The sequence below is a fragment of the Pelodiscus sinensis genome, chromosome 13 (assembly GCF_052426305.1).
Source record: "Pelodiscus sinensis isolate ZL-2025 chromosome 13, ASM5242630v1, whole genome shotgun sequence".
Taxonomy (NCBI): domain Eukaryota; kingdom Metazoa; phylum Chordata; order Testudines; family Trionychidae; genus Pelodiscus; species Pelodiscus sinensis.
The window spans coordinates 7,506,032-7,524,809 of NC_143064.1; the positions used below are offsets into that span (position 1 = coordinate 7,506,032).

An 18,778-nucleotide genomic window follows, 5' to 3' on the forward strand; every position below is an offset into this window, starting at 1 on the left:
ACTGATAGTGTTCCTGAAAAATGTTAAGGGATTTTCAGTGCAAAGTATTCCTCATCTCTAGCCCCACCAAAAAAAAAAAATAAAAAAAATCACAAAAACCTTGCTGATATGTGCCCTGAACACCCTTCTGATAAGCTACTCTACCTTTCATGAACCTATGATTCCAATGTATCATGACATCATATCTGCCCCCGCATCTCTAATAGCTTATAGCACTGTGCTGAGTTTTTCCAAGGGTGTGAAGGGTGTGCAGAGTAGCTCTAGAAAGAGGACCACACTAAACCAAACTCAAACAAGGGTGTAACCTGAAGTTATAAATATCTTGTCACTACAATTTACATACATGATCAAATAGGCACATGTTAATGATCTTGTTCCTTAAAAAAAGCAGTAATTTTTTTCAAAGAAAGTAAGCAAAATCAGTGACCAGCAATAGCTGTTAAAAAACAAAAGCTAGTGTACTACTGTCCCTTCACCAGTACAGAATCTAATAAAAAATCACAACTCCATTTTTTAAAAATAAGCCAACAGGAATGGTTCATGTCACAGGATCCTAGGCCAAGTCTTTACTTTTCGCGACAGAGATTGATCATCTGGCGTTCAATGTAGCAGGTCTAGTTAAGACCAACTAAATTAAACGCTGAGGGCAGTTCCGGTCAGTGTGGCACTCCTTGCAGTCACAAGGGGCAAGGGAAGCCAATGGAAGTGTTTGCTAAATATCAGTTAATTGAATAGTTGAGTAACCTTATGAATTCTTATCGGTTAGTTGACTATTCTATAGTCCCTAGGGGTGGAGCTGGCAGCCAGTGCACTCTGGCCCCGCTCCTGAGAAGTCCACTGCCACACCGTGCGGGTTGCCAGGCAGGCACTGGTCCGCAAGGAGAGCCAGTTTAAACCCCACTGATTTCAACAAGCACACCATCAACCAGCACTCTGAAATCAATAAGGGTTGAGGTGGGCACCAAGGCTAAACCCACCTGGACCAGCAAGCCAGATCAGAGTCTTGCATGCATCTTACACAGGAACTGCCTGAGAAGCCAAACGCTGGTGTTTCCAAGGCACCTGTTAATGATTTAGGAGAACAGAAAAATTACATACTCCTCCATGTTACAGTTATTTCTCAGAGTGAGACTAGAAGTCAGCTTCCTGTCCGGGATTGCAGTAGTAAGTATAAACTAGCACCAACTTCCAGTCAGGGGCCTGTACAGCCTGAGGACAAAAATAAATTGCAAAGAAAGCTTCTCTGCTGTCTAGTAGGGCATCAACGGCTAGGAGATAGGCGCCCACGGAAAGGCAGAATGGCTCAGTTAGATGAGACAGAGTTGGGAATGGGTGGGACTTGGGCTGGAGTAAGAAGCTCTTCAGTTCTAACCCACCTCCCCCTGCTGCTTCGCACTGAGCCCAAAGGCTCTCTGTGTCACAGGGCCAAATTGACTTCTGAAGGAAACACAATTACCAGTCCTAAAACCATGTAAAAAAGCCTGCCTCCTCATCCTCCTCTCTTGGAATCTGCTGAAACCTCCTTGCAGAAGAGGTACATGGGGGATGTTTGTTCCATTCTGCGCAAGGGATTCCATCAGACTAGAGCAGCGATGAGCAACCGGCAGCTCGCAGACTGAATGAGGTCCATTGGGGTTCTACGTGTGGCCCGTAAGACAATTTGGTTTCATTGCCCATGCGCAGGGTTGCCAGATTCTGCTGGTTTCTGTCCGCATCGTTTTTTTCCCTACCAATATTACTAAAGTGACAAACACATAAAGCAAGGGCCCGTGAAGTGAGGTGCGTGATGACTGCACACAACAAAGACTGTGAGTGCCGTGGGCTCCCTCTGCGTCCAATCAAAGTGCTGCTATGGTTCAGCTAGCACACACCAAAAAGTCTAGGTATGCAAGTGCAGCGAGCAAAACTACCCTGGGAAACCATCTTGGTTACGACAATCTTGCGGCCCACTGAGATGAAAGAAGACCACTCATGCGGCCCACTCACTAGCCTAGGTTGCTCATTACTTGACTAGAGAGATTTTCTTTTAAAAAAAGAAGCAAGTTTCGAGAAAGCGAATGTAAAGTGCTGCTTAAAAAGAAAATAAGAACAAATGTTAAGCTGAGAAGAGGAGCTCCACAAACAGAATTTACAGATGCGATGCGATTGAAATAGCAAATTTTCCTTTTCTGTATTTTTAAAACATTCTCAAAGGAACCAGAAATGTTTAGAATCAGATTTACACACACACACACACACACACACACACACACACACACACACACACACACACACACACACACACACACACACACGCCAACTAAGTGCATCTCTCTGGATCAGAACATTGTTTTTATGGCTTGAATAAATTCTTCCCTACCTACGAACACAATGCATTTTTACAGATATTGTCCGTATTATTCATAAATTAAAGAGAGTCATTTTTTAGCTGCTTCTAGCATCTTTGCAGGAAACACTTAAATTTTCCAAGCTATTTGTATGTTGACAGTTGGCAACGATGATTCCAGATTATAAAGGGAATGGGAAAATAGCTATGCATTTCTGAAATGCTTCCAGAAAATTTCCTTTGAGAACACAAACAGTGAAAAGTATACAAACAGGTTGTAAACATGAATGTAATTTAATAAACATCCAGTAAGCTATATAGTGTGACAAATAGGTAATAAGATTGTAATATGGGTATTTAGCTATCAGCTTCCAAAGGATCTTGAAGCTAAAACTAACAATAAGACTTTCATTAGACTCTCCTGCCTAGCATCAAGAACCAATTTCCACCTACTAATATGGACTTCTATTACCTGCCTTGTGAATACTGTTAACCCATTTATCAAGCAACACAAGCCATACCTTTGTGACTTATTACAAGTAAAGAGGAATCAGAAGGGTTGCTAACCCATAACATTAGAGCATCAGATTAAATTATTTGACCTAGAAGCTAAGAACACTCCACTTACATTTAAAATGGTAAAATTGCTCACATTAAGGCTAATAAGACCTTTTGCAGGATCAAATCTTTCCTTGCTGCATCAAATGGGGAAAAAATGTCACTGTCTGCAGACTAATTGTAAACTCAGTGCATGCGTAATTAAACATGCCTCATTGGTTCTCTTGATATGTCAATAGCAGTCGGAGGAGGTTGATTTAAGTGAAATGACTGAAGACTCAGCGAACATTGGCCCCTTTCTGCATCCTCTGAGCGAAGCTTTCTCTTAATGAAATATCCCCAGCCAAATTTAAGAAGCCCACAGTTAACTATTTATTATTCTGATGGCAGCAGTGCTTGACATATTCCTGAGACTTTCCAAAAGCAAAGGAGACTCAGGGCTTGATGAGGACTTCAAGGAAATTCAGATGCAGATTTATAGCAAAAGCAAAGACTGTCCCAGAGAGCATCAAAAAAAAAAAAAAAAAAAAAAAAAAAAAAGAGAGACACATTTCAGTGGGAAGGGACTAGGGATGTGAATGGTTAACCGATTACGGTTAACTGGAGGGCTGCTCCAGCCCTGCAGGGCCCACCATAATGTTTAAGAAGGGACATAGTATATACCCCAGCAACTGCAGTGATGACAATTTTTTTCTTTTAATTCAACAAGGAAATATTCGATCTTGCAATACATCTTCTTAGCCTTAATGTGGGGGAACCGGTTTCAATAAAAAAGAATCGGTTCCAAGAGGTGTCTTTTTGTTTGAAGTACCCGTGATTGCCAACCTTGGCAGTTTCCCTTTGTCTTGCACACACAGTTTGGTGGGGCCAAAAGGGCTCCAAAACATAAATACCTAAGTAGCAGCATCTCTACTTGTGTTAGACCATTCAGTGTATCACTGAACTGTACAAGATGTCAGAAACCAAATAAGCTGTTCATTATGTTCCTCAGTGAAGTTAAGGTACCATAAATCCATCTCAGTAGGGTAGATGGTTGAATCTCACTTGAACAATGTTTCATTCTTTCCAGAGATGAAGGGAGCCCTGCTGATTTGTGAAACAGATTTAGCAGAGAGAAGGTGGGTGAGGTAATATCTTTTATTGGACTAACTTCTGTGGATGAAAGAGACTTGCTTTTTGAGCTACCAGAGCCCTTCTTCAGATCTTCTTCCACTGCCAACCACAATGGAAGAACTGAATTAATACCAAGTAATTTCTCTGTTGTGTTTCACCTTTTGGTGCACGGCAGCAAGTTTTATTCTTTTGAACATTCTCTTGTTATTTGTCTGGGCCCTTAGTGTGTTTCTGTTCATGTTTTGGTTCAGTGCAAGGATGGGAACTGAGAAACAGATGCAGTCTTAAAAAGCATGTATGTGGGTATGACTATACATTCACAATGTAAAGGGGGGGGGCCAAGAATGTGAGAACACAGTGTTTCTGACAAGGCGAGAAGTAGGGTCTGTATTTGAAAGATCTATGTTATAGGCCAGGTCATGATACCACTGAATAGGACTTGTGCCAACTTCGACTTCAACAGACGAAGGGCTGAAATCTTATGCTGACAGAGATCTAATGTATCAATTCTCAAAATTAATACAGTACGGTATCTGAAACACTGGATCCTAACATGCACACTGATAAAAGCCCTATTGGTCTTTGTCCTCCATTAAATTTAGCACAATGAAGCCGTGCCAACCCGGTTCTTGATTAGTTTAGCACAGCCCGATTATACAATAACTTCAGTGGCCACCACTCAAGAGGACACGGCACTGCAGAAAGGAGGCATATTGTAAATTATGTCCTGTTAAATCAGCGGGGATTCAACCTACACATGCCATATTGATGCTTAGCTCACAAGAGAGCAAGAAAAGAAGCTGTAAAATTTTACCGTGTGAACTTGCACTACTTGATATAAAGATCCAAGTCTCAGTTCTCAAATTCAAGGAAAAGTGAAACCCAAAGACGTTAACCTTGCAGTAATAAACAGCTCTTCAGAAGAAGTATCCTTGATTCATTCCTCTTCCCCAAAAAACTGCATACGTTGTGACTTAAAACACCTTTTCTGCCGAACTTCTACACTGCTTGACTTTAATGAGGTCGTGCACCATTTGATTTTAATTACAGATATTTTTACACCCTAAATTTGACTAAAAATTATGTGATTTACAGAGCAAACAAGCCAGTTAAACAAAGCTAATTAAATTCACTTGAGACAGCCTCGCTTTTCCCCTCGGTGAGTGTTTATTTCAGCTCCCAATGCTCTGATAGCTCCTGACAGCTTGCTGGGACACAAGAAAGAAGTAGGTCAGGGTAAGCCGGAATCAGCAACAGAGGCTCCTATTAGACAGGCTTGTAGAGTAATACCAAGATCGAGGAAGTGTGTGATGTAGTGACAGTGTTAGAGACACATAACAAACAGCCTGGGGACAGCCTCCAGCAGAACCAGTACATGTATCTTCTCCATGTTATAATGACCCCTTATGTAGCTTATCCAGTTTGTGATGCCTAATACTGGGGATGCTGCAGAAACCTAATATTGCAGTTTGCAATGTTATGCAAAGCCAGAGGCAAGACTAGCACAGCGTCTCTTCCCACAGAGCCCTTACTTACCCTTCAGGATACAATGCACGCCAGTTTCTATAGGCATTCATCTATAAGCTGAATAGGTCCAGCCTCACACCAGCCTGCAATGCAGCTAGGTAGCCTACTTTGTACACAGATCATAGACACATTTCCCTTAACCCATTTTTAAAATCCTGCAAATATGATTATGTTTATACTGACCATATTGGAGAAACTATCCAGTGGTCAGTAACAAGAAAAGCTGTTATGGCAGCCAGTCAGCGTGGTGAAATTGTGCTATGATGCATAAAATAATGGCACTGTCTTCTGAAGGGGGGGAATAAAAAAAAAGCTATTGATTTCCTGGCTTATAAAAAAAAATCCTAAATGGGGTCTACGTTGGACAGTACAGATCACAGCACATGTAACGGTTTGGAAAGTGCATTAATTTTAGCACAGGACTGCTGGATTTGGGAGCAGTTATTGGTAGACAGGTCAAGCAAAGAAGCCTGTGGTTTTTACTCAGCTTCTCAGCGGGGGTTGCTGTGTTATGAAGAACCATCAGCAGGATTGGGGGAAGAGAACAATTTTTGTTTAAAATCTCAAACTTAAATACTACTGTCTCCCTTAAGTTTCTCATGACTTCTTTATGGAAGGAGATTTTTTTTTATTAGATACTCCCATATATCTGGACATTCATTTATGCAACTCTCCCCTCCTTGAAAAAGTGTCTTGGCCTGGAGAGCAGAAAACATAGTATCATAAAATCTACAGAATAATTGTTGGAGATAAGTGGAATAGTAGAGTCCTGACTCCTCTGGTTCTCATTACTACGACTCACACCATTAAAAGTTCAAAGTCTATCATTCAGTATCTGACAGCAGTCTGCACAAGCCAAACCATTTCAATTATAGGAGTCAATTTCGCTGGCTTACTTATAAAAAAGATATATATTTTCTTGAACTCAAAGCTATGTACTTGCCTTTTCTTTTTAAGAGTGATAGCTTGGCAAATAGGTAAGTTTGACAGAAGCAATTTAAACTGCCATAGGCATAAACAAAACGCAAATGGATAATGTTGTTTTATTTCGTTCTGAGCTCCATACGTTTCCTGTGCTTTGAGAGGTCTCAGATAACTACTCTGTTGTAAGAGCATGAAAGCTACTCAATTTCCAGAAATAGAGGCGTCTGGATGGACAAACAGCTTGCATTATTTTAAAAAAAAGTTTTATATTTACCACCCTGTCTTCGTATCTATTCATTAATAATATACCTTTCTAATCATCCCATATTATTAATCATTAGGAAGGCTCATCCCTGCAATTTTTACCCAAGTAAACAGTTCAACTAAGATGAGTCAGTTCTTGTTTGAATGAGGTCTGTTTGATAAGACCCTAAACATGTACATATAATTCCATAACTAATTAAATGCCTAAATAAACTATTATCTAAAGAAAATGTACTGCAAAATCAGAGCATTAAAAATGAGAAAAAATGATCAGAGCATTAATGCTTCGAAGGAAGGAAGGAAGGAAGGAAGCTTTTAACAGCACTAAAATATAAAATTGATTTGTACACATATTTGATAAAAATCAATACAATTAGCAGTAACTGAATACTAGAAAGGGAAATTGATTGCTCAGAGACCCAGAGGAATATCAGTCTATTCGTCTAGATCCTTGGCGCATAATAAAAATTTACTTTTTCATAATCCTGCCTAAATTCTCTCCCCAATGATAATACCATTAAATAGATAGTCTTTTATTCCTATTATCTGCAGTTCTATTTGAACCATATTTAAAAGTCATTTTAGAGAGGCATATTCTGGTCATTTTGCTATCTGCTGAACAAACCTCCAAGCAGGAGCACAGAAGAATACTGGCTAATGAGCGGGAGCAAAGAAATGCAAGAGAAGAGCTTATCAAATTAAAAACCAAAGTTTAAAACAAATGGATTGCCCCAGAACTCATTTGCTTCATCAGTTTAGTCCGTTTCTCTTGATCCCTCATTACTTTCTCAAAAGGAGAATGACAAGCTTGTCCAAACAAATACACAGTTTCAACCATGACCCAACAATGGCAGAGCAAAGCTGCTTCCTGTCCTTCGAATGATACCTCGCCCCACCAGAATGTTCAGGCTAGAAGTCGTGATTCCAAGAACAGCAAGAAGTTACTGAATTATGAGTCAAATCTAAACTATACAAAGTGGTTTCTGCTAGTTTCTCTCCAAAAGCTTGAGCCTGCAAGAGAAGTCATAGCAGATGCTTTGAACCCTACAGGATAAGGCTTCCAGCAGAAAGTGCAGGCAGATATAAAGCCCAAGTGTCAATCAGCGAGAGGCATTTATTTCTTCCTTATTCTGAATTTTGCATAGCAATAACGTGGGCAAAAATGAAAACAGAAACTAACTTGAAACAAAGAGTATTTTCTTTGAGTTACAGATTAATGCTCCCAGGACCAAAGGAAGGTTCCTAACCAGGGAAGAGAAACTGGTTTCAGCCCAGGACAATTTTCTCTTTCTGCACAGTGTGGATCTGGAGGGACTACGAATCAGTATTTCTCCAAATCAACTTCAGGCTTCACCTTGGAAGGTCTCCTTCCCCAAGAGAGGTTTCATGTTACATCCAACCAAGCTGCATAGTCAGGGTCTGTATGCTGGAGGTAGGGTGGAGGGAGGGGTGTGTGAAAGCACCCCCCTTTGGTCTCCCAAGTAAGCATGTTCTGGCCCGCCAGGGAAAGGCAGGACCAGAGTACGTCTGAGCCTCCCTCACCCATGCTCTGCCCAGCCGGGGAAAGGCGGGGGCTGATTTCCTTGCTTACTTGGGGGATTCTGGGGGATGCATCACACTCTTGCGGTCCACATTTACAAAAAGAGCACCTCCCTAAAGACAGAAATTCCTGCGTACAGGCCTGTAGTCTAACAAAAGTTGGACATCGTCTTGTCACTTTATGAAGGTCTGCAAAAGAAGTTTCTTCACTAAGATTCCTCCTTGGGATACAAATCCCCTCAGCTGTTAAGCTTTCTGAATTGATTCATACTGATAGGAAGTTCTCAAATCCACCAACTGCCCGCAGGCTTCCAACAAATCACCTACTGCTTGTAATTCAGTTCAATACCGCCCAACCTGTTCGTGAAAGGTCCTGAGCCAGCAATTTACTTTAAGCATGTAGTGAACTTCAAAAGCACATCGATAGTCCCAATGAAGTCAATGGGTACTGAACGGCCTTTCTGTAGTCAAAGCGATTACCCACATGTTTAAAGTTCAAGCAAGTGCTTAAACATATGCTAATCAAAGAACGAAGGAATAGCATCAAGAAATCACAGGCCAAAAGAAAAAGACAGGCTTACTTCAGAGCATGGGATCACCATGTTTACTTCCGAGGGAATTCCCGAATTATAACTCTCTCCATGCACTCATCCCTATCATTCCTTGATGATTTAGCTGAACGAGTACATCTGGATGAGAACATCAAATACCCAAGCAAAAGAACTCCCAAGTAGAGAAGTTCCATATGACTGAGTCAGAAATTGCAGTGTCAGTGGAGGAAAACACAGACTCTCAATTTTAAAACATGAAGAGAGTTGAACTCAAGGTACTTGGAGAAAAACCAGAAGAACAGTTTGAACCTGAACTAAGTTCTCTATGACTTGCCTCAAGACATTACTCCAAAGCACCTTACAGTTTCCTTCTCTCAAGGAAGAACTATTACCGTGCTACAGAAGTAGAACCAGGAACTCTTGAATTCTAAAGGCTTGTCTTCACATAACAGCACTACGGCTGTAACACTATCCCAAAAGCAGACCCTCCAACTGCGAAGTTAATCCACCTCACCAAGAGGCAGTAGCTATATCCACAGGAGAAGATCTCCATTCAACATATCATTGTTTAATATAGGGGTGGGCAATAATTTTAATGGGGAGGCACTCCAAGATTTGGTAAGTGGTCAAGGGATGAACATTTCTATGGAGGGATGCAGGGTTTGAGATGAGGTTGGGTGCAGAAGGTAGCCCGGGGTAGGGGCCTGGGGTTCAGGGAGAGGGAATGGGGTCGGAGAGGAAGTTAGGGTGAAGGAGGGAGTCGTGATGTGGAGCCGGGGTTTGGGATGCAGAGTCCAGGAGGGATATATGGGAGAGGAGAGGAGAGGATGCAGGAGGGGATTCTAACCTGGGGCAGGGAGTTAGAGGGGTGCAGAGTGTTTGGGTAATGACCATACACAGGAGTGGGTGATGACCTGGGGCAGGGTGTTGGGGCATGGGTGGGATGCCAGAGGCAGGCTCTGGCTGGGAGGTGCTGGCTAGGCGACTCCCAGCCAGCAGCCCAGCGGGACCTTCAAGCAGGCTCCCATATCTCAAAGTGGCTGGTTGCTCCATGTTCCTCTCTGCGCCATGCGGTGGGGAGGGGAGAAGCTTCATGCACAGCTCCCACCCCCAGCACAATATCTCAGCTCCCATTGGCTGCTCCTGCCCTCAGCACAATCTCTCAGCTCCCATTGGCCAGGATATGGTTGCAGGCTGGACTGAAAAGATTGGAGGGCTGCATCTAGCCCATGGGCCTTATCTTGCTTGCCCAGATCCATAACTATGTTACTCCAGTGTGGATTTTTCACACCATGAGTGATGTCATTATACCAATACATTTGGGGTGCGTCTAGACTGGCAAGATTTTCGCAAAAACTTGCCAGCTGTCTACATTGGCTGCTTGAATTTGCGCAAGAGCACTGACTTTGTAATGTACAAAATCAGTGCTTCTTGCGCAAATACTTTCACGCTCCCGCTCGGGAAAAAGCCCTCTTGTGCAAGACTACTTGAGCAAGAGGGCTAGTATAGACAGGGAAGAACTGTTTTGCGCAAAAAAGCCCTGATGGCTAAAATGGCGATCAGGGCTTTCTTGCGCAAAATCATGTCTAGACTGGCCAGAGATGCTTTTGCGCAAAAGCATCCCTGCCAATCTAGACGCGCTTTTGCGGAAATACTTTTAACGGAAAAACTTTTCCATTAAAAGTATTTCCGCAAAATCATGCCAGTCTAGACGCAGCCTTGTAGTGCAGATCTGGCCTAATTCTGGCTTCCTTTGCAGCCTTCGACACATCACTTCAGTCTCTTTGCCTTAGTTTCCCCATCCTCCTCTGTAAAATGGGAAGACCAATACTTATTTTTACCTCATTCACAGGTATAATGGGCGGATTTACTGGTTGATATCTGTGAGGTGTTCTGGAGATAAAAATAATCACTGGCGCATTAAATACAGTTATTACATCCGTACAAAGATCTCTAGGATATCCATTGGTCCAATACATGAGGACTCAGGCAGGAAATGCAAGTCCCTGTAGCCAGCCAACTTACAAACCATTTCTTCCTGGACCAGTGTACAAATAAATACTAATCAATAGTGTTTCAGTTTCCTGAACATAGAAAAGATAAATATTTCCATTCCAGAAACCACTATCATCTCAGACGGAATGCCACCTAAAGCTTGGTATTCTTAGTCATGTAGGAAACTGAAGTTCTACCCACATATTCACTTTGGCGCATTCATATTTATAGATCAGCTTTTATCTTCTAGTGACACCTAAGGAGATTCATTTCTATCCATATATGTAGAAAGTTTGTAGGGAGAACCTACGAACCTTTCTGAGGGTCCCTTCTGCTTTTTTACATTGAATTAATTACAGCTACTTCCTCTGAGGAGCAACATATGCCTCCAGTCCCGATATCAGGATGTATTGCTACATAATCTATCTTATAAAAAAGCCTACCTTCAAGGGAGAAGAACACCAATTCTCTGATCCACAGCATGATGGAGCCTCAAGACAGTCTATAACGCCCACGTCTTAGGCTGGAAAAGGACGGGCATCTATTTTTCCACCAAATTAGTGAATCAATTGTCTCAAAAACCTCGGCAGCAGATGGAGTTGTAGGCAGCAGTTTCATATGCAACTCACATAATCTTCAGAGTCATCTCAGTGGGCTTGCATTATAGTGAGACTTTCAGTCTACAACCAGCATAGGTTCAAAGCCAAACACTACATATTGCAGCTTTGCACTAATGTCTAAATTAATAGATGGCTGCTTTTGGTTAGTAATCTAACAGGTGGGCTTTAGATAGGTGGGAGAGCCAACTTTGCTTGCAGACAAATCTTAACCAATAAAGTTGAAATGTTTACAGAGCAATCTATGACAATTTTGCCAGCTGAGACAGACGGAAGAAAAGGTGCAAGCCCCCTTGCAGGTTATCTCTCTGTTTAATACCTGTCTCCACCATCTGACAAGGAAAAAAGGCACTGCACATGGACAGATGGACAGAGCACTTCTTATCTTCTGCTGAAGAAAGTCTTATTGCTGTTACAGAACAGAGATAAAATAAAAGGAGGAAAAACTGAAGAAACACAGTAAAGGATAAAGAAAACGTTCATCTATTAGTGCACTAAAACGTGGAGAAACAAAATAGCAGGTTTCCACACAAAAAATATGTACAGGTTAATTAGAATAAAGTTTACAATGGAAATCATAGCAGAAGCTTAAGCCCCGTGGACATGCAAGTTATACACAAACTATACCTGTAGACCACTAGCGAGCAATTTGCGGCCCATCAGGGTAATCCACTGGCAGGCTGCGAGACATTTTGCTGATGTAGACCATCTGCAGACATGGCCACCCACAGCTCCCAATGGCCGTGGTTCACTGTTCCCAGCCAATGGGAACTATGGGAAGTTGTGCAAGCCACAGGGACATGCTTGCCACTGCTTCCTGCATCTCCCCTTGGCCGGGATGGTGAGCTGTGGGTGGTCTTGTTTATGGATAGTGTCATAAGCAAAACATCTTGCGCCCTCACAATGGATTATCCTGATGGGCTGCATGCGGCCCACCGGCCCACGGGCTGCAGGTTGCCCTCACTGCTGTAGACACTTATCAGGCTTCTTAAAAACAAACAAACAAAAAAACCCAAAAAAACCGAGTAAAGCAGACGGTACTGGCTAGTTTTGGCGAGCTGCATTTTCTTAATCATGCACCCACACACTGAGAATATGTTTCCTTTGTAATTGTGTGTCAATGTGATAAAGTCATGTAACACTAGGGCAATTTAACGTAAGTGAACTCTTGGTTTCGTAAAAAAGTTGTGGCAGATGGTACGCCATTCAGTGGTACAACTTTCCACGATCCCAGTGTAAAGTTCTATATTTCTACTCACAATGTGACTACTAACAAAGGGGCTTTCTATGGGTGAGTCTGAAACTCTGTGGTGGGCATTTTAAATCATGAAATATTAGAAATGCAATTACAGATATAAGACACTTAGAAGGACTGGCCAGCTGCCAGTATCAGCCATTTACCCTGCAGTTTGCCACTGCTGCCATTCTTAGATATGATCAAATTAAAGCTATTGGCTTACGTAAGATTTGCAATAATTAATTCACACCCTAGCTTCACAAAGTAACAACATCTAAAAATCAGTTCCATGCCAGCAAGGGCTACGGGTTTCCTCACACAATAGCACTTGACTGTCCACATTACCACAGCTCGCAATATTTCTGTGCATGCTGCCTTTCTAAAGTGAATGCTGGCTGTATGTGGTTTGGGCATGTGATCATCAGAAAGGATTGAGAGTGGCTAATTTTGAATTCAGTGGAGACTCATTCCAAAGCAGTGTATCTTGTCAGCTTTGGGGAGGAGAAGAGAAGAAAGAGTTGGTAGGCGATATTCAGAACCACAAGGACTGAAGGCAAGCAGGACTGCCTGGAAGTCAAAACACTTTCCAGCTGGAAAACACGCATATAGAGAAGATTGAGAAGCAAAATGGAGTGCTTTCTAGTTCTATTTGTGTCTTTCAAGAACTTAATAAATCTATTGCTAATAGAAGCCAAACACTCCTCCTTCAAAACACAGTGCACTCACAGCATCCAATTAGTGGCATGATGTCTAATGAACATAATTATACTAATAGACTGTCCCAAAGTCATAGCTATCGCCACAATCTCCTAGAAGTAGCATTTCTGCAGTGAGCAGTGCAGAAATGCTTCACATTTATTAACTTGTTTGCTTTCTGATTGTTGGATCTATTTCCCATTCCCAAGGCACTTAGATTTATCTTTTTAGTTTAACACAACGAAGTACAGGCAGTCCCCGGGTTATGTACAAGATAGGGACTGTAGGTTTGTTCTTAAGTTGAATCTGTATGTAAGTCGGAACTGGTGTCCAGATTCAGCCGCAGCTGAAACTGCTCAGTTTCAACCGCGGCTGAATCTGGAAGCCAGTTCTGACTTACATACAGATTCAACTTAAGAAACCCAGGCATCCCCAAGTCAGCTGCTGCTGAAATTGATCAGCGGCTGATTCCAGGAAGCCTGGGGCAGAGCAACTCTGCCTCAGGCTTTCTGTAGTCAGCTGCTGGTCAGTTTCAGCAGCGGCTTACTTGGGGACTCCTGGGGCAGAGCAGCTGGGGTGCTGCTGGGTTGCTCCAGTAGCGCGGCTCCTCGGCGCTACTGGAGCAACCCAGCAGCACCCCAGCTGCTCTGCCCCAGGCGTCCTGATTCAGCCGCTGCTGAAACTGACCAGCAGCGGCTGAATCAGGACGCCTGGGGCAGAGCAGCTGGGGTGCTGCCGGGTTGGTCCGGAGCGGCGCTGCGGGACCAACCCGGCAGCCCCCAGCTGCTGTTCCCCAGGGGTAGGCAAGAAAAGCCTGGTCTGCTGGGGGGGGGGGGCACTAGCTGCACCCCCCCCAGCAGACCAGGGAGACAGGGTGGCGGGACCGCCCAAGTCCTCCACGGCTTTGCTCCGTCTCCCTGGTCTGCTGACCTGGGAGACGCGGAGCAAAGCCGCAGAGCACGCGGGCAGCGGGACAGTCCAAGGCTTTGCTCCCCATCTCCCTGCAGACCAGGGAGACGGGGAGCAAAGCCGTGGAGCACGCCCGCAGCGGGACAGCCCAAGCGCGCCACGGCTGTCCCACTGTGGGTGTGCTCCGAGGCTTTGCTCTCCATCTCCCTGGTCTGCCGGTCGGGAGACGGGGAGCAAAGCCGCGGAGCACGCCCGCAGGGGGACAGCTCAAGTGCACCCGGGCTGTCCTGCTGCGGGCGTGCTCCAAGGCTTTGCTCCCCATCTCCCTGCAGACCAGGGAGACGGGGAGCAGCTTTTCTCACCCCGGAGGACGGGGGCGGCGGACCGTGGCGCATCTGGGCGTCCCACCGCTCCTGTCCTCCAGGGCGAGAAAAGCCCCGTTCGTAACTGCGGATCCGACATAAGTCGGATCCGCGTAACTCGGGGACTGCCTGTAATCATATTATTCCATTACAGCTGACAAACTTTAGGACCCTTGAAAGAGTAAAAAAGAAAGCATCCCAGTTTTCATGTATATCCTTCACGCATATCCTAAACTTTACATTTCACGCGATCTACACACATGGAATTTGAGAATACTGAACTTTAAGTGACGTTCAACATTATTTGAAGATATAGGACTTTCACTTGAAATTAGGGCTGATCTACCTTCTGGGATCTGTGACCAAGATTCACTTCTGATAAAGACTGAAAGCCATTAATTCATGCCCTTTCTGTTTCAAGTCAAAGTCAAGTGTTCCTTCAACCACAAAAACATCTATCCACAGCTAGGTAAGGTTCAAGCCAACCATGCAGGAGATGCAACAAAAAGGATTTCAAACTTTATCTATTCTACAGATCTGATGGGGGAATATAAGGGAAGAAGAGATAAAAAGAAAAGGTTCAGAGAGTCAAGAAGAGTATAGATATTAAGCAAAGGACACTTCTTTGGGTGGATTTTGGCTGTCACTCAAGAACAGCTCACTGACAGTGCTATGTGATGAAACATTAGAAAATCTGCAACGTATAACACCATTGGTGGCAAAAGGCAGAAGAATCTTCCACATCAGACAAATGCCAACATTCCATTGTTACCTAATGCAATTATTTAAAAAAACACACCAGTGATTAAACAGACCCATGTGTATGAAAATAACTTAAACAATCCACAATTAAAGTACTTGAATGACCCCAATCATTATTAAAAAGCAATACATTTTATTTAAGTTGGAATATTTAGACTCAAATCTAGGTACTAAAATCACCCTTAAAACATAGTACTTTTAAAAAATCCCTAGTTGTGAAACAAATCTTAATGTGTCCTGTGACCAAATAATCTTGAAGAACTATGTCTTAGTTAATATATCAGCAATGTCAGGGATTTCAGAGCAGTAGCATCAAAACCAGATATTTGCTGCTTGTCGTGAATAACTCTTTGAAAAGGGAGAAACATTCTTGTCTAATGAGTCACCATGTGGCAGTGAGAGATCAAAACCTTCTGCCCGCATATCTAACTGCAGTACTGTACATAATTGGTTTTGCAGCCTGTGCGTTTTTTTTTTTTTAAATCAACAGAGTTAATTAAGAAAATAAGTATGGCTAGAGAAGCAGGCAAAACCCAAGTCCTTAAACATGATCTACTAATAGGGCTGTCAACAGCTAACCGGTTAACCGACTACCCACTAAGCATCACCAGCTCTGCCAGGCCCCTTGTGTGGAGCTGCCAGCTCCCAGCTCCCAGCCCACATGGGTTGGGAGCTGGCAGCCCTGTACCGGACTGGAAGTGGCCCCAGAAGTGGCAGTGGCTCTATTGGCTCCGGGGTGGGGCTGCTGCTTTCGGCCCCACACAGGGCCGGAAGCAAAGGGGCTGAAGCAGCCTCTGTCCATGGCGGGGGGCTGCCCCAACCCAGCCTGCGGCCCCACCCGCACCCACCCTCGTTTAATCAGTTAACTGGTTAAACTTAATGTTTAACTGGTTAACTAATTAAACAGGATTTTACATTCCTATCTACGAGGTTACTGAAATACCAGAAAAGTTCTAAGCTTATTTCCATATATAAATTCTGAGTTCTGAAAATTCTAGGACAAGCTGAAGCATCTGGCCACAGCAACATGAAATTACCGTCAGCATATATTTCGTCTCTCTCTGTTAACCAGGCCAGATGAGTATTTGATAGTTATTTTTGAAACTATTACCTGATTGTATTGAGAAAGGGCTTCTAGGCTTGAGTGGAACAGTACAAACTACCATATCCATTTAGCATGTTCACATAATCAATTGAAGCAAATATAACCTTGTGAAAACCTCAGCTGGTGAACAAACTATTATAACGTATTGCTGAAAGCATGTCCCATTTCCCAGTCCTTACAGAACTTTTTCTTCATTACTGCCTCCACCAAAGAGGAAGATACCTGTAAGCAATGTCCATATAAAAAGAACTACATTTGGTTTATTTGTGTCACTGGAGTAAAAAAGATGGGTGTAACTAGAACTTTTGTTGTTGTTGAAGGCTTCAGCTGTCTAACTTTATCTGAATGTTAAGTTTACCATAAAGAGGTTATTTTAAATAATGTCCATATTTATTTAATGGGCATTTAAAGGGATGTTAAATATCGGTTAATTGAATAGTAAAAGCATTACTCAGCCTCCGTGCTCATTCAGTCTTTGGCCTCTTTGCCAAGGTTGCACACAAAGGTACCAAATGTCACAGGAACATCTGTGACCACTAAGCTCTGGGATGGGACTGACAACTTGCTGCACATTAGCTATCGAACAGACATGGAAATGTAACTTTTGGTTACCAGAAGACTCCATATCTCATTACCAGCACATTGAACCATCCAGCCTTACACTGATTGATTTTAATTTAGTTTCAATTTACCCTCAAATGAGGGGTTATGGGAGTAAACGATTACAGTAACTGGTTGTACTTTGGGCTAGGAGAGGAAAATACAGAAGAATTCCTGCAAATAATCTGATTTCTCTTCAGGACAAAGATCCATCTCTTTCTTGTTCCTTATGGCAATCCTTTCACTCCTTCCCTAGTCCTCGGTGAAGAGTGTTTTACTTCAGTAAGGCCAGTTTCCGAGTAAAAAGCCTGGTTGTCTTTACCCTGTCCCTACTTAGGGGAAGCACCCTATCAAATTCAATTAGAGAGTTTTGCCTGAGCAAGGACCGCGGGATTGGGCTTTCCCTGCAAACCTCACATACATGACCCCAAAGCAAACAGTGACCTTTTGTTTCTGCTAGAAGTAAAACGGCAGTATGTGGCCAATTATTTTCCAGCCATATGTAATAAATTACACTTTCAAAGCAACTTCAGTAAGCCTGCTCCGAGGTGGTCAATGTTGGGAAGAAGAGATGCTTGAAAAAGATCTAGCAGGCAATACAGGTCTTTTCTCTGCCACGGCTAGAGAATTGCTGTGTTGCTGCTGAGATAGCTAGACCCTCCCAGCCTAACTGAAAAAAACCCCAAAACAGTTCAATGTAAACATTACTGAGCACAATACATGGAAAGAAGAGATTCATAAACATGATTCATCACAAAACCAGATTCACCACCTTCCTTTAGGCCCATACCCTGTTCTCAAAGCTCCTCTTTTGATGTCAGTGTAAGTTTAACATGCAGATTGAGAAGGCTGTACAGCCTTGTTCGTTGTTTCTAAGATTATCTATTAAAAAAAACAGTCTGGAAGAAACTCAAGCCATATTAAATGCTTGTTTGTTGCAATTAAGAAGACCTTTACAAATCACCCTTACAAAAGCCTGAAATTCACCCAAAAAAGACTGAATGGATTAAAGCAAGGCCATGCTCTTCTTATGGGGAAATATTTGCCGAAACAGTAATAATAATTTTTCATTAGAAGCAACAAGATTGGGTACCATCATTCTAATGCCAGCACAATTATTTTAACACCAAGTGTGTCAGGTCCATACCCCCTAAATTAATTTCAGAGTAGTGGCTAAATAAAATGGCATACTTCTTTGTGCTTTTGTTATAACATGCTCATGTGCAGCAAACTGTGAAGAAAATGTAGTAATTAGAGGTTAAATTAATCCTTGACAGACAAGCAGCTTAGTAAAACTGGGCCCTCTTCACAAAACATAGCATACAGCTTGCCAGTCTTTCAGAATATGCACAAAAAACACGTGAGATTGGCAAATACATTACAACTGCGATCCAACCAAAAGGAGCAACATTCACAAGTCATCAGATAGCCAGTATTAACATCTAAATCTTATTTAAAACATGTGATTTAGAAATCAATGCTATCGTTATTGTATACGACCTGACAGCCTGACCAAGATCAACAACTTGAAAGGAAAGAGCCTTACATAGCACTACAGGCTTTTTACAATCACAGGATGATCCACCTCTAATATTAACAGCTAGGAAGTTATCTTTTTGGTTCTGATTTTAATGCAGATCTTGAATACCAGAGCTCTACCTACTCCCTTCAAAAATAAAATTTGCTGCATAAT

The 18,778-nt window shown here is 42.7% G+C and overlaps 1 protein-coding gene across 3 annotated transcripts in view; it reads right to left on the minus strand.

Annotated features, from left to right (window-relative positions):
- The window catches only part of MAMLD1 (mastermind like domain containing 1), a 428,240-nt gene that overhangs the window by 84,239 nt on the left and 325,223 nt on the right, over window positions 1-18,778 (minus strand). The window lies entirely within an intron of this gene.